The 12,101-nt window shown below is 30.6% G+C and overlaps 3 non-coding genes across 3 annotated transcripts; 1 reads left to right on the top strand and 2 right to left on the bottom strand.

The window, feature by feature from the left end:
- Positions 1 to 555: 555 nt before the first annotated feature.
- On the bottom strand, positions 556 to 627 carry Trnaq-cug (transfer RNA glutamine (anticodon CUG)). The gene has a single exon. It is a non-coding gene; the product is annotated as a tRNA-Gln (tRNA).
- Positions 628 to 1,086: 459 nt separating this feature from the next.
- Positions 1,087 to 1,158, top strand: Trnaa-ugc (transfer RNA alanine (anticodon UGC)). The gene has a single exon. It is a non-coding gene; the product is annotated as a tRNA-Ala (tRNA).
- A 5,685-nt stretch (positions 1,159 to 6,843) lies between these two features.
- On the bottom strand, positions 6,844 to 6,927 carry Trnal-uaa (transfer RNA leucine (anticodon UAA)). Its single transcript has one exon. It is a non-coding gene; the product is annotated as a tRNA-Leu (tRNA).
- Positions 6,928 to 12,101: the final 5,174 nt, after the last annotated feature.

Here is a 12,101-nt window from a genome sequence, read left to right as displayed (position 1 = left end):
CTTATCAGGTTAGCTCTTGATTGTTTTATCAATTAATTCAGCACTTGAGACATGAATGTCATGAGTAATAACCAGTGCTGAGTACGTTAAGACTCCACAAAGTATTAATTTTCTGAGCGTTTTACCTTTGTCACCTTTCTTTTCTTCTCTGGGTACCTGAACCTCTTTGTAAGGGTGTTTCTGTAGTTTGTCGAAATCCTTAATTAGATAGACTGATGCAAGAAGTCTGGTTTCCATTTATTAGTCTCTACCTGATTATTGATTATATGAAACTACTTCAAATGAGTTATTGATTGCAATTATTTTACTGATTTAAATGCTTATGAGATATTGTTAAGGCAGTAAAATGAATTCTTTTCAAGCTTCATAAAATTTGAGATTAATCAATGACAGGTATTAATAATCATTAAATGTAGGTCTGGCTACGAGTTGAAAAAAGTTCTATTTTCAAATCCTAACATAAAATTTATGAATGCTAAAGAATAATAATGATAAAGTAAGCAAATGATGATGATTGAATAATATTTATAAAAAACGTATAGAAAAAACTATTATAGGTCCCACCGAGATTTGAACTCGGATCGCTGGATTCAGAGTCCAGAGTGCTAACCATTACACCATAGGACCTTGATATTGAAATTTGCCAAGATTGATCTATTATCATAGAGCGTTTTCGTGAAATTCGTTAAAAAACATACTTCACATATTTAAAAAGCATAAATTGGGCCATTTTTTTCAAGTAACTGAATACTGTTATTCATTAGAATTTTTAATAGTGATTGCTATTAATTTCAAGGAGTAGATAACAAAAAATTTGTTGGCGAATTGATTATGAAATAGCTATTTTTGCAAAAATTATTGATTGGATTAAACCATAATGGATTTTCATTGTGTTGAAGAGCTTACAACATTGAGACGGTAACATTCTTATTCACAGCTTCTTCAAAGGAATTTGTATGTGATGGTTTACAAATTACTTGAATATTTTTATAATTTATTTTAAAATTTACATATTAATACAAAATCAATAAAAAATATTTGATTTAGCTGTTGTACTCATTAAAAGAGTCCGAAATTCAATAACTTGGGGATGTAGCTCAGTGGTAGAGCGTTCGCTTTGCATGTGAAAGGCCCCGGGTTCGATCCCCGGCATCTCCAATTTTTTTTTTTTAATTTTCATATGAATATCAATTATTTAAATGAAAAGCAGAAAAAAAAATTGGAACTTGGATTTTGAAAAAATATTTGTTTTTTCACTATTGATAAGTTGATATATTGTAGTTATACATGAAAAATATCGAATAGTATAGGATTAAAACATGTCGTAGAATCTGCAAGGATTCTTTTTCATTATGCAAAATCTTAATTTTTTCCTTCAAATGCCAAATCTAACCATGGTCGATGAAGTCTGAATTTTTCGAATATACATGAGTTGTCGAAATTCTTCGATATTGACAGAGACGTATAATAATAATTAACATGAAATAGAAAGTACTCACATACTTATTGTTTTGGATGCATTAACAACTATTTTATCGAAAGCACCTAAATAGCAACAGGTCTTCAACAATAATAAACAAAATCGTGCTACTTTCGGGTACACTTGATTTCTTGTCATCGTTATTCTTCATCCTTCCCTCATTATATACGTTCCGCATATCAATATAAACAGACGACGAATGTGAGACCTTGTCGGTCGCGTCATTATGATACGTTTGATTCGATCGGCTAAAAATTATGGATTTTCTTATTAGATTAAATTTTTTTTCTATTACTGCTGTTTTTTTTTGTATTATGTTGTCAACCCTTATACATCAACTTCACTTTTCTCCTAGCGAACATCCTAAATAAATTTCATGTCATCTCATGAGTTACTGTTTTCGAAATGTCTTTCAATTGATTATATTTGACTTATTTTGCTACATTGTATTTATTTCATTTATTTTCCTGATCTGCTACCACATATTTTATTTCTATTAAAATATTTTACCTTTATATAACACCATGTGTTGAATAAATAAAGTAGGGTTATGTATGAGGAAATAAAAAGAGGATAAAAATAGCTACTATTCCGGTCAAAAAAATTGAATAGTATAATATAGGTATCGATTCGTCATATGCAAAAGTACCATATAAAAATGAAGAAAGACCCTTTTCTTGTCAACGCTCGAGAAAGATGGTATCATTTGAATTGCTAGCGTTATGATGTGGTCGGTCTTATATACGTATATATCTCGATCGAATATATGAAAAATAATCGCGCTTGATACACTGTGAAGTTCCCTTTTTGTGATCAGTGCTTGACGTCATTTTTGTATATTTATCTTTTGAAGATGACAAAAATATAGCACGCAAGATACATACATACATTTATAAAACATAAAATTATGAAAGGTTACAAAATATTATTTGAAATCAAAAAATTTATATAACTTTTAGAACTTTACATGACACTATACAATAATATAAAATTAGTTTGAAAATTGTCTCAAAAAATAATCTTATATTTGGCATTCAAGTAGACTTATAAATATATGATTTATTACAACAAATCACAAATTCGTTTCACACTATAAAATCTAATAGACTGTAGTAGCACGTGAGAAATCTGTGGTATTCGGAAATTCTGGGCAGAAATCCAAAGTAGGAGTGACCTTCCCCTATCAGTGGAGCGTTATAATTTTGTTCTGTATCCTTTTATACATATACATGTATGTACATATTTCTTACTTATAAATACATATAGGAACATATAGTATATTTATTGATATATACGCGTAACGGTGTATTTTTTCCGTTGAATGTAAGTTAAGAGAAAAAAAAAGAGTAACTACGTGAAAACAACATAAAGAAATCACAGTATAAGTATATATAATAATAAATATATAGGAAACTCAGATATCGAATTCTGATCCATGGACTTTGGGGTTAGCATTCGAGCGTGTGACCATTTTTGTCGCTCTTGTACAAATTTTATTTACGAATATTTTTTTTCTGCTTACATCGATGCCGATGAATTAAATGTAACAAAACATGCTCTTTGTTTTCCATATACATTTTTTTTTCTTTAATTATATTTCTTCTGAATTTAGTTTTAAAAGAAATTGAAATTTTAATTAAGAAAACAATTTCAAAACATCTTTTCTAGAAATTCCTTTTTGTATTATTGCTTTTCTAAGCTTCACAGGGCAACTAAAAATGAGAATGGCAAAAAAAAAAAAAATAAAAAAAACAGAAAGAATGATCGCAAAGTACCAAAGTAAGATACAATAATACCAAGCGTCAACAAGCATTGCTTTCATTTTTATTTTTCTTTCATTCTTTTTTTCTGTTGGACTAACGTACGAAACCGGGCAGGGCTTTAAATATTTAGGCGGCTAATTTTCCGGAGGATTTTAAAGTTAAGAAGTACAGTAAGAGAATAGTATAGAAAAGATGAGGGGTTGGTGGTGGTGGTGTTGGAGGCAAGAGAATCTTTAGTAGAGGGAGAAAGTGAGAATTGTAAAGGAACTTGGTGGCTCGGGTCCACGAGCGGAATGTCCTCTAGACTGAAATAATAATGAAAGACGCCTGGCGCCTTTAATCACGATATTAAACATTTACGATTGCTACTACATTTTTTCTTTTTAATTTTTCTTCTCATTCTTTTTTTCTACTTGTGGAAGTTCCTAAGACTTTTCACGCAGCTCTGATCTGATCTAGCTGTTGTTGGGGTTATACATCACTACGTCAAGAATTTACTTTCGCTTTTTTGTTTATTCTTTATTTTTTTTCACATCTTATTCATGCTTCGCGCGTTTATCGTTTGTACCGGAGCGTCAAGCGAAAATGCCCAGAAGAGCGGTCTGTATAGATATAAATATAGATATTATATAAGCTTTCTCGAGATATTGCCATCACTATCCGGTGATTAAAAATCCAACGAGTGTAACTTCAAATTACAATGGTGAGAAAAATGTTTTCTTCATTTCAAATAAAAAGTGAAAGTTTTTAATTTAATTTTTTTTTCTTACACTCTTATTTTGGTTGTGATTAAAGACTATATTTAAGCGATCAAGATCAAGTCAAAAATTGATTTGGTTGATACCGCAAATAAAGGGGAACAAAATCTTTTATTTGAAAAGGGAATGTGTACTGGGTAAAAAATAATACTAAGATATGGGTAACACATTAAACCATTTTTCTTGGCGACGTTTTTCGCGATACCAGCTCAGAGATTATAGTTACGCCCAGGTTATATTGATGACAGTAGCAGAGTTGGAGTGTATATGTAGTGATATGAAGACTAATTATAGTGCACATAGTATTATGTAGTGACGAGAGAGCTGGTCAATGTGCGTGTGAACTCAATCTACCGGTGCTCTCGGTTTGTTTTGCCGTCATGCAATTTGTCATCTATTGTCTGACCACACACACATGCACATATATGTCCAACGCCTGTCTCTAATCCGTTATTTATGATAGCTAGTTGCTTGATTAATTTTTTTTTATTGGAGATTATGTTCACTTTGTTGTAATGCACTGCATTAGTTGATTCTGGCTTTAAATTTTTCTCCATTAATTTAATGCATATCTAGTGATTTACTCTTTTGAAATTTATAAAATAAATATATTATATGAATAGTGTTAAAACATATCACTTTTGACCATCGTTTCTAATGTGTGAGTAAATAAGTTGATAGAAACCAAGGTTTGAGGAGATTTGAAAATTTAATATTCAGAAATTTTCCTAACCCGATTTCACGCGACGTCGCTTCAGAATGCCTAAGCATTACAAATACGATTTTCACGAGTCCGTCAAGAGTTTGTGGGGAAAATAAAATAAAAAAAAAAGAAGTCGAGTTGAGTTGTTGAGTTGAGTTGAGAGCGAAGAGAGATGAAATAAATCGAATGGGAGGTAGATGGTATTCAAGAGTATGAGGGAATGGGTATAGTTGGGGAAAGCTGGAAAGCACTTTAACCAGATCCATTTTCCAGTTTTTCGCATTCAACCAGTGAGATCGAATTACCGCGGGATTTGTCTCAAATTTGATTTTCTTAATTCCTTTTTTTGTCACGACTAAGGAACAAGGAATAAAAGATATAATAGATGTAAATAGACTACAAGTTGTCAAATAAAAGTGAGATAAGAGGTTATAGCAGACAAGAATCAAGTACTTCTTATTTACCATCAGACACCCTAGCTTTCTTTATCTCTTCATTTTTTTTTTTTTTTAGTAAGCATGAATATATTTAGATTCTCAGATTCGCAAAAAATTTATTCATACTTGAAATAAATTTTTTTTTTTTTCACTTAATTTATTTTTTATGAAGACTTGTAGCTGTTAATCATAAACAACCATTGTGAAGAATGTGGTACCCCTGACTTGGAGAATTCACATGATAGCTATTGTGTGTGAGTATGTAATACCTTAAAGGGGTTGACTGAAACATCCAAAGACACGTGATCTGTGGTCTTTTATCTTCACACCTACTGTATGTACTACTTGAACACATCAGAAGAAAGAATTCCGAGACCTTACAATCATCTAACATGATTCTACTAGTGTATATAGTGTATAGTAGCACGCGGTAACGTGAGAATCACAACAGATGCGACAAAACGAAATTACAAGTGTCGACGTCGTGTTCTTTTTTTTCGCGAAATTGTTGTGACAGGCGTTTCAACGACGGGTCTTGTCTTTCTCTTTTTTTTTTTGTCTCTTTTATTTTCACTCTTGTCACTGGTATGTTGGATGAGCATGTGATATGTGTGTGATGGTTTCTGAGTTAGGTAACACAGGGTTCTCGGCACTTTTACGAGCTCGAGAAAAGAGAATCACCCACTGTATAGTATGTTAGGTCTTCTGGGAAAAGGGTCCTAGTTCCTAATATTACCACTAGCTTTCCCTGTGCACTTAATCTCATTTAATCGTCTCGTTTTTCTGTCTGACAAAACCGTATGTCGATCATCATACTATTTAATAATAGAAATATCAACAGTAACATCATCTAAGTAGAATACCCTCAATATGCAAATGTGTATAATGTCTTTTGTGTGTTGTTGAGCAAAAATATTTGACGATCAGTGTCTGTGAATTAGTTGAGCTTTAAATATTATCTTTATCCCTATCATTAGACTACTTTATACCCTTTTATTTTTATTCATGATTATTCAACGAGTCATTTGTACATATCGTACTTGGTAATTACCGGTTCCGTGACGATTTAGTAGATCTACAACTTCGACTAGATTTGCTATTCAACTTTGAAAGCTTCTATCATTTGTCTTTTATAAGTGTATAAGTGTATAAGTATTTGTATATGTACGTATATACATACATATAAAAACACACGTATTTCACGGTAGTCCCGTGGTGTGGAAGATTAAGATATTGCGTTCGAATCGTTTATCTTCTTTAGTTTAAGTGTCGACTTATCTTTGCTTACTTGAGTGTATAATTATCATTAACTATTTTTATGTCAAGGCAACTGGCGTAATTTTTTTTTTTTTTTAATTACTACTATCGTCTATTTATCTATTTGCTGTCCATGAGTTTTTTCTATTACTCTGTAGGTAATGCAGGTTGAGGAAAAGTTTAAATTCATCAAATGATTATTGTAAATTACTCAATAATGGTGCTGCAGTATTTATTTTGAGACGAGCAATTGTTCAAACTACTAAAATGTATTTTACGGCTTATTAACGTTCATGCTTAAATGCTTGAGAAACAGTAACATATAATATTGATTAAATATAATCATTTTTCTAATTTGCACCTTTTTTTATAATAAAAAAAATGGATTACAACTGTTATAATAAAAATACATTTGTGTTGTCCAATGAAAAAAACAAAAAATATTTGCTAAGTGTGGGGTTCGAACCCACGCTCCCATATGGGAACCAGAGCTTAAATCTGGCGCCTTAGACCGCTCGGCCAACTTAGCTGATATTCGAGGCGACCCGACTACCGCTATATTAATTCAACAATTAATATAAACAAGAGTTTTGTAAAACTTGTGAAAAACGAGTTAAAAACACACTCTGATGTTAATCGACAGTCCACACCATAAATAGTTTGCTTCTGACTTAAATAATAGCCTACTATTAGGAGAAGCACTATTTAACTTGAGGAAATCTTTCGATTCAGTTTGAATTTATAGTTTGATCTATTTCATGAAAAAATTCATGTGCTGGACAAAAATCGGACAAAATCCATAATCAATAAATAAAAGAAGAGTCTGAAAATAGAGACGGATACTTTGCAGTATGTATTATTTTAGTTCAAATATAAATAAATTCCAGGTACATATCCGACACTAATATATAGTATTAATTTAGTTACAAAAGTAATGATTCAATTGATTAAGAAAGTAGGAAAGTAAATATTCCGCCGATTTAAATAATATAGTCATTATTCATCCAACGTATTATAATCGCTATGATTAATCGACGTAATAAGACAGTTCCATAGACACCAATCATTTGATCAATTGGCCGCTGCATTTGAATAAAAACTATAAATTTATGTCAATTATTATTTTAATCCATTTTATTACGGTACATAATGGATTTAATTTTAAAAAATGATACTAATTCATATCGGAAACGTTAATAAATTTAAAATGAAATTGAAAAATATTTAATGACATTCATAACTTAATTTACTAGAATCACACTTGTTTCAAGTACATATAAAGTAGCACTAATTCTATTGCACGTTGACTAACGGTTCTGATTACCCAGCTCGAGTACTATGAACTGCGACAGATGTTAAACCGGATAGCATGCAAAGTACTCGTCTCAATAAATAAGAATGAAAAAAAGTTGAATTAACCTCAGAAGTATAATCTTGAGAATGTTACCGAAGTAGCTAAAGGTGCAAGGTTAGTTGTTTTACACCATTAAAATAAAAAGAAACTCAGCTTTATATTACAGTGAGTTGTTGAAAATTGTTAATGTTACAATATTAGGACGACGTTGATGCCGATATTGCGTGTTAACGTCTAGCTTTACTGGCAGCATATGATGTCGTACCAGTCTGCACTCTTTTTTATCTTTTCTCATGTTATATATTTTTATTATTTTCAAGCACTCCCCCATACATATACGTCATTAGCGTAATAATTCTCAGTCACTTAGTTGATGTTTGATGTGTGCTCTAGTATAACGTCATCATACTCGATATATATTATCTTCTAGTTATAATAGTATCATGGTCTCTTGAGTATACTACAGTTTTACTCATATATCTCATACATTTCTTGACTTTTAATTTCCGTTCATCACGGGACTTTGAACTTGTTTTATGTATACTCTTTAATACCGCATATACTGATAATGCGACACGCGAATGTATAGAAATATATAAAGTAATGATAGTATTTCAAATGTATAATGTATATCTTATCCGTAAGGGTAATTTTACTCTCGTTATCTCTTAGACAAGTCATTGTCATCAGATATCCCCATTCACTGTACACAATACTTGACTTCCTTCGTAAATTAATTAATTATATTACATTAATTAACAAACGAGTTAATCGGCCGTACAATCAGCAGAAAATGTCACTACATTTTTCTAATCGTTTTTTTCATGAGACATAAGACTAATAATTCGCTTGATTAAGTCCCCTAATAACTGAAAATAATATATTATACATGCTTTTAAAAGTAATTGAGTAGATGTTAAATTTAATTTAACTAAATTATTACAATTTAATAATAAATCAATAAAGCATACAATTGTATTGTATAAATGACCATTGGCCACTAATGGGTTTTCTCATTCTACACGACCGTCCATTCAGCTCTCCTATATCAATTATGCAGATTTACTTTAGGATAGGTCGTATATATAGTATAAATACGATGACGTCTAGACAATCCCTCCATTCTTCGATCTCACTCTGCTATATTATCAATAGCCATCAGTTCTGTAGAGCAGTAGTCCAGCAGTTATAGTAGTCTCGCTAATGTCCCCTCAGAACCTCATGTAACAGTCAAATTTACTGTCAAACCCCTTGCCTAGAAACTCTACAGCGCAACGTCCAACAATTGTCTATACAAATACGAATGAGTATTTACTACTATCAACACCTTTGTATATGTAAATCTACTATACACTCTCTTCTCTCTTCTCTCAGATCCCTTGGGTTGTTCAATCTCACGCACACAAACTCCCCAACTATATATACCATTCTATATATATACATATATACTTACCTACAAACTTTGTTACAATGCTTTGACAACTTTACTGTACACATATATATATTTATATATTTTAACACTTCATCAGTATATACATTTATTTGACTTGTTCAATTTTCAAATTTTTTATTTAATTACCCAAGATAAATTGTAAATTTATTTCTACATATATATGTAAAAATAAAAATGTCATCCCAAACGCTGACCACGAGGTTAGACAACACATGTAAAAATGAATAACTAAAATACAATTAGTTACGTTCATTTTACACGAGTATCGACGCGTTCTCACTTTGCTCGCTTGAATTAGACTGACAAATATTTACTTTAAATAAATACTGCATATGAGACTACGACCAAGATGCGGTGTGAGGGCTAGGAGAGGGTGTATAATTTTTCTTATTGGTTGAGATGTTTACGCCACTAAAGTGGCTTGAGTCTGATCTCTATATCTATATCTATATCTACGTGCGTAAGCTAAACTATATTGTATTACTATATTGCATAACCGTAGACTATATTGTATTACTTGAAATTTCGGACGCGTTAGATGTTTTTAAAGTAACCGATATATGAGTAAGAGGACACCTCAGAGGTTGCGTTAAAGATTCAGACAAAGAAATCGTTGTACGGAAAAATAAATAAATTAAAATAGAGATATTACGGATAGGAAATTTAAAAAACAAATCAAGTTATTATTAATTTGCATGAATTTTATTAACTAATAAATTATTATTTATTTTAACTGTTCACAATAATATTTAAAATGAAATAATCAAATTCAAAAAATGAATAGCTGAATTAAAAATAAAATATTAATATTAATATTTCTCAAAAATGACACTTAATGTTAGATAACTAACTACGAGTTGAATATAAAATTAAAAATATGAAAAATTAAATAATCTAGTAATTTACAGAGTTGTACCACACTTGAGAATTCATTTGAAGGCATACATTTAAAATTTATTAGTGACCATTACTAAAATTGATATTAGTTTTAATCGTTACTATACAACTAATTAACAATTTTAAACTATTTGAGATAATTACTTTAATCAGTGAATATTAAAACAAAAAAAGACAGCTTTCAATTTCAACAGAGATCTGATATTTCTACTGATAAATTTAATTATTAATCACTGATTGACCACGCGTATATTAATTGTTTTTCTTCCTTTTAATTAATAATAACTATTTTTTGATCCTCATTCATTGAATCTCATAAGATAGAAAAATTTTATTTTGGGTTAAAATAAAAAAAAATCTATTATTTCTCTTATATTTATATTTATATACATATATGGTGAAATTTAAATTTCATAACATTATTAATTTTGATTAACGATTTATTTAGATCATAAATTTTATAATATCACAGTAATCAAAAAAAGGTTCCTTTTTAGTGATAAACGTGGGTATGTATAGATGTATACATATACATATACTTTTGTATATACGTCCACGCTCACTAGAGACGGAACAAGATCGTGTGTAACTTGTGATCTCGTCAACGAGACTACACTCTTATCTCAGTTCGAGCTCGATTGGGATTGGAAATAGTATAGTTATAGGTATAGAAAGAGAGATGGGTGGTGATCTCGAGAGGATCGGAATTCGAGGCTCCCGGATGCCACGATCGCGTGCTATATGACTCGTCTGGATAAAGGACGATTTCGCAGTATGAAAAGAGATTGTGAGGGACGTGGAATCCCGACGTATTGTCCTCTCTGAGCTTGGGGATTTTCATCGGAAGAGCCACAGAGCTAAGAGCCTATATTCCGTTTTTTTTTTTCTTTTTTTTATTGTTATTCAACTCTTACTTATCCTTTCTTTCTTTCTTTCCTACAAAACTCCTACAACGTATACGCCGTCAACGACTCTACCAATATGCTCACTGTGATTGTGGTGAAGTGTTTTATTACTTTTATATTTTTTCTTTCGTCGTGTAATTTAAATTCAGACTTCAAAGCAATGTCTTGCTATTATTTAAAACGATTTATTTCATCTTCTTTAGATTTTTTTTATCTCCAATTTTTTTTTTTTTTTTTTTTTCGATAGAATTCTTGGTGAAAACATGTCATTTGTATAAATGAAAGACTAATTATTATTTCTTCTTCACCATTATTTCGACACATATGTTTAGTATAGTTGAATGTATAAACCTCATTCTTTAACGCTTTTAACCACTGACAAGAAACACGAGTCGAGTTTTTTAAATTTATTTTTTTTTATTCTCGCGTATCGTTATAGAACTTAGTAAGTAATGTATTAACAGTTGAACATATGTGTGTTTTAAAACGATCTGTCTTTATATGATAGCAAGATTTAGGAACATCTTTAGCTTTGGTTCAAATAAACTTTCGGCGTGCCCTTAAATTATAACTCATAAATAACTCATTCAACTAATTCTAAAATAACTTCAGATTTAAAGAGATACCAAACTCATTTATCTGCAGTTGTTTGACGAAGGATTAAAAGTATTAATTTAATGAAAACATGCGGATGGTTGGCCTTTAAAAACACATTCATATCTAGAAAAAAAAAGAAATTCATTCAATAAAATCAAATATTGATTTTATTTAATTAATTTTTTTTTCCGAGCGTATAAATGAATAAAATTAATGTATCGAGGGAAAAAAGCAACAAACGGAGGTGAATTGATATTGCTCAATAGTGTGAGGGAGTTGTAAAAATAACAATTTTTATAAATTGTCGCCATATGACAATAACCCGCGTCTGTTGTCGCGAGTCCGGGCTGTATTGTATATATATTTTAGTATTAAAGTGTCGCATGTCTCTTGAAAAGTGTCGCAAATATGTCAGAAATACGTCAAATATATGTTCAGAAATTATTGTTATTGTTTTACATGTCACAGATGACAAAGAAACGTCTGTCACTTCATTT

The sequence above is a fragment of the Microplitis demolitor genome, chromosome 3 (genome assembly GCF_026212275.2).
Source record: "Microplitis demolitor isolate Queensland-Clemson2020A chromosome 3, iyMicDemo2.1a, whole genome shotgun sequence".
NCBI classification, from domain to species: domain Eukaryota; kingdom Metazoa; phylum Arthropoda; class Insecta; order Hymenoptera; family Braconidae; genus Microplitis; species Microplitis demolitor.
The sequence above is the reverse complement of the archived record's forward strand: the minus strand, read 5'-3'. Positions and strand labels throughout refer to the sequence as shown.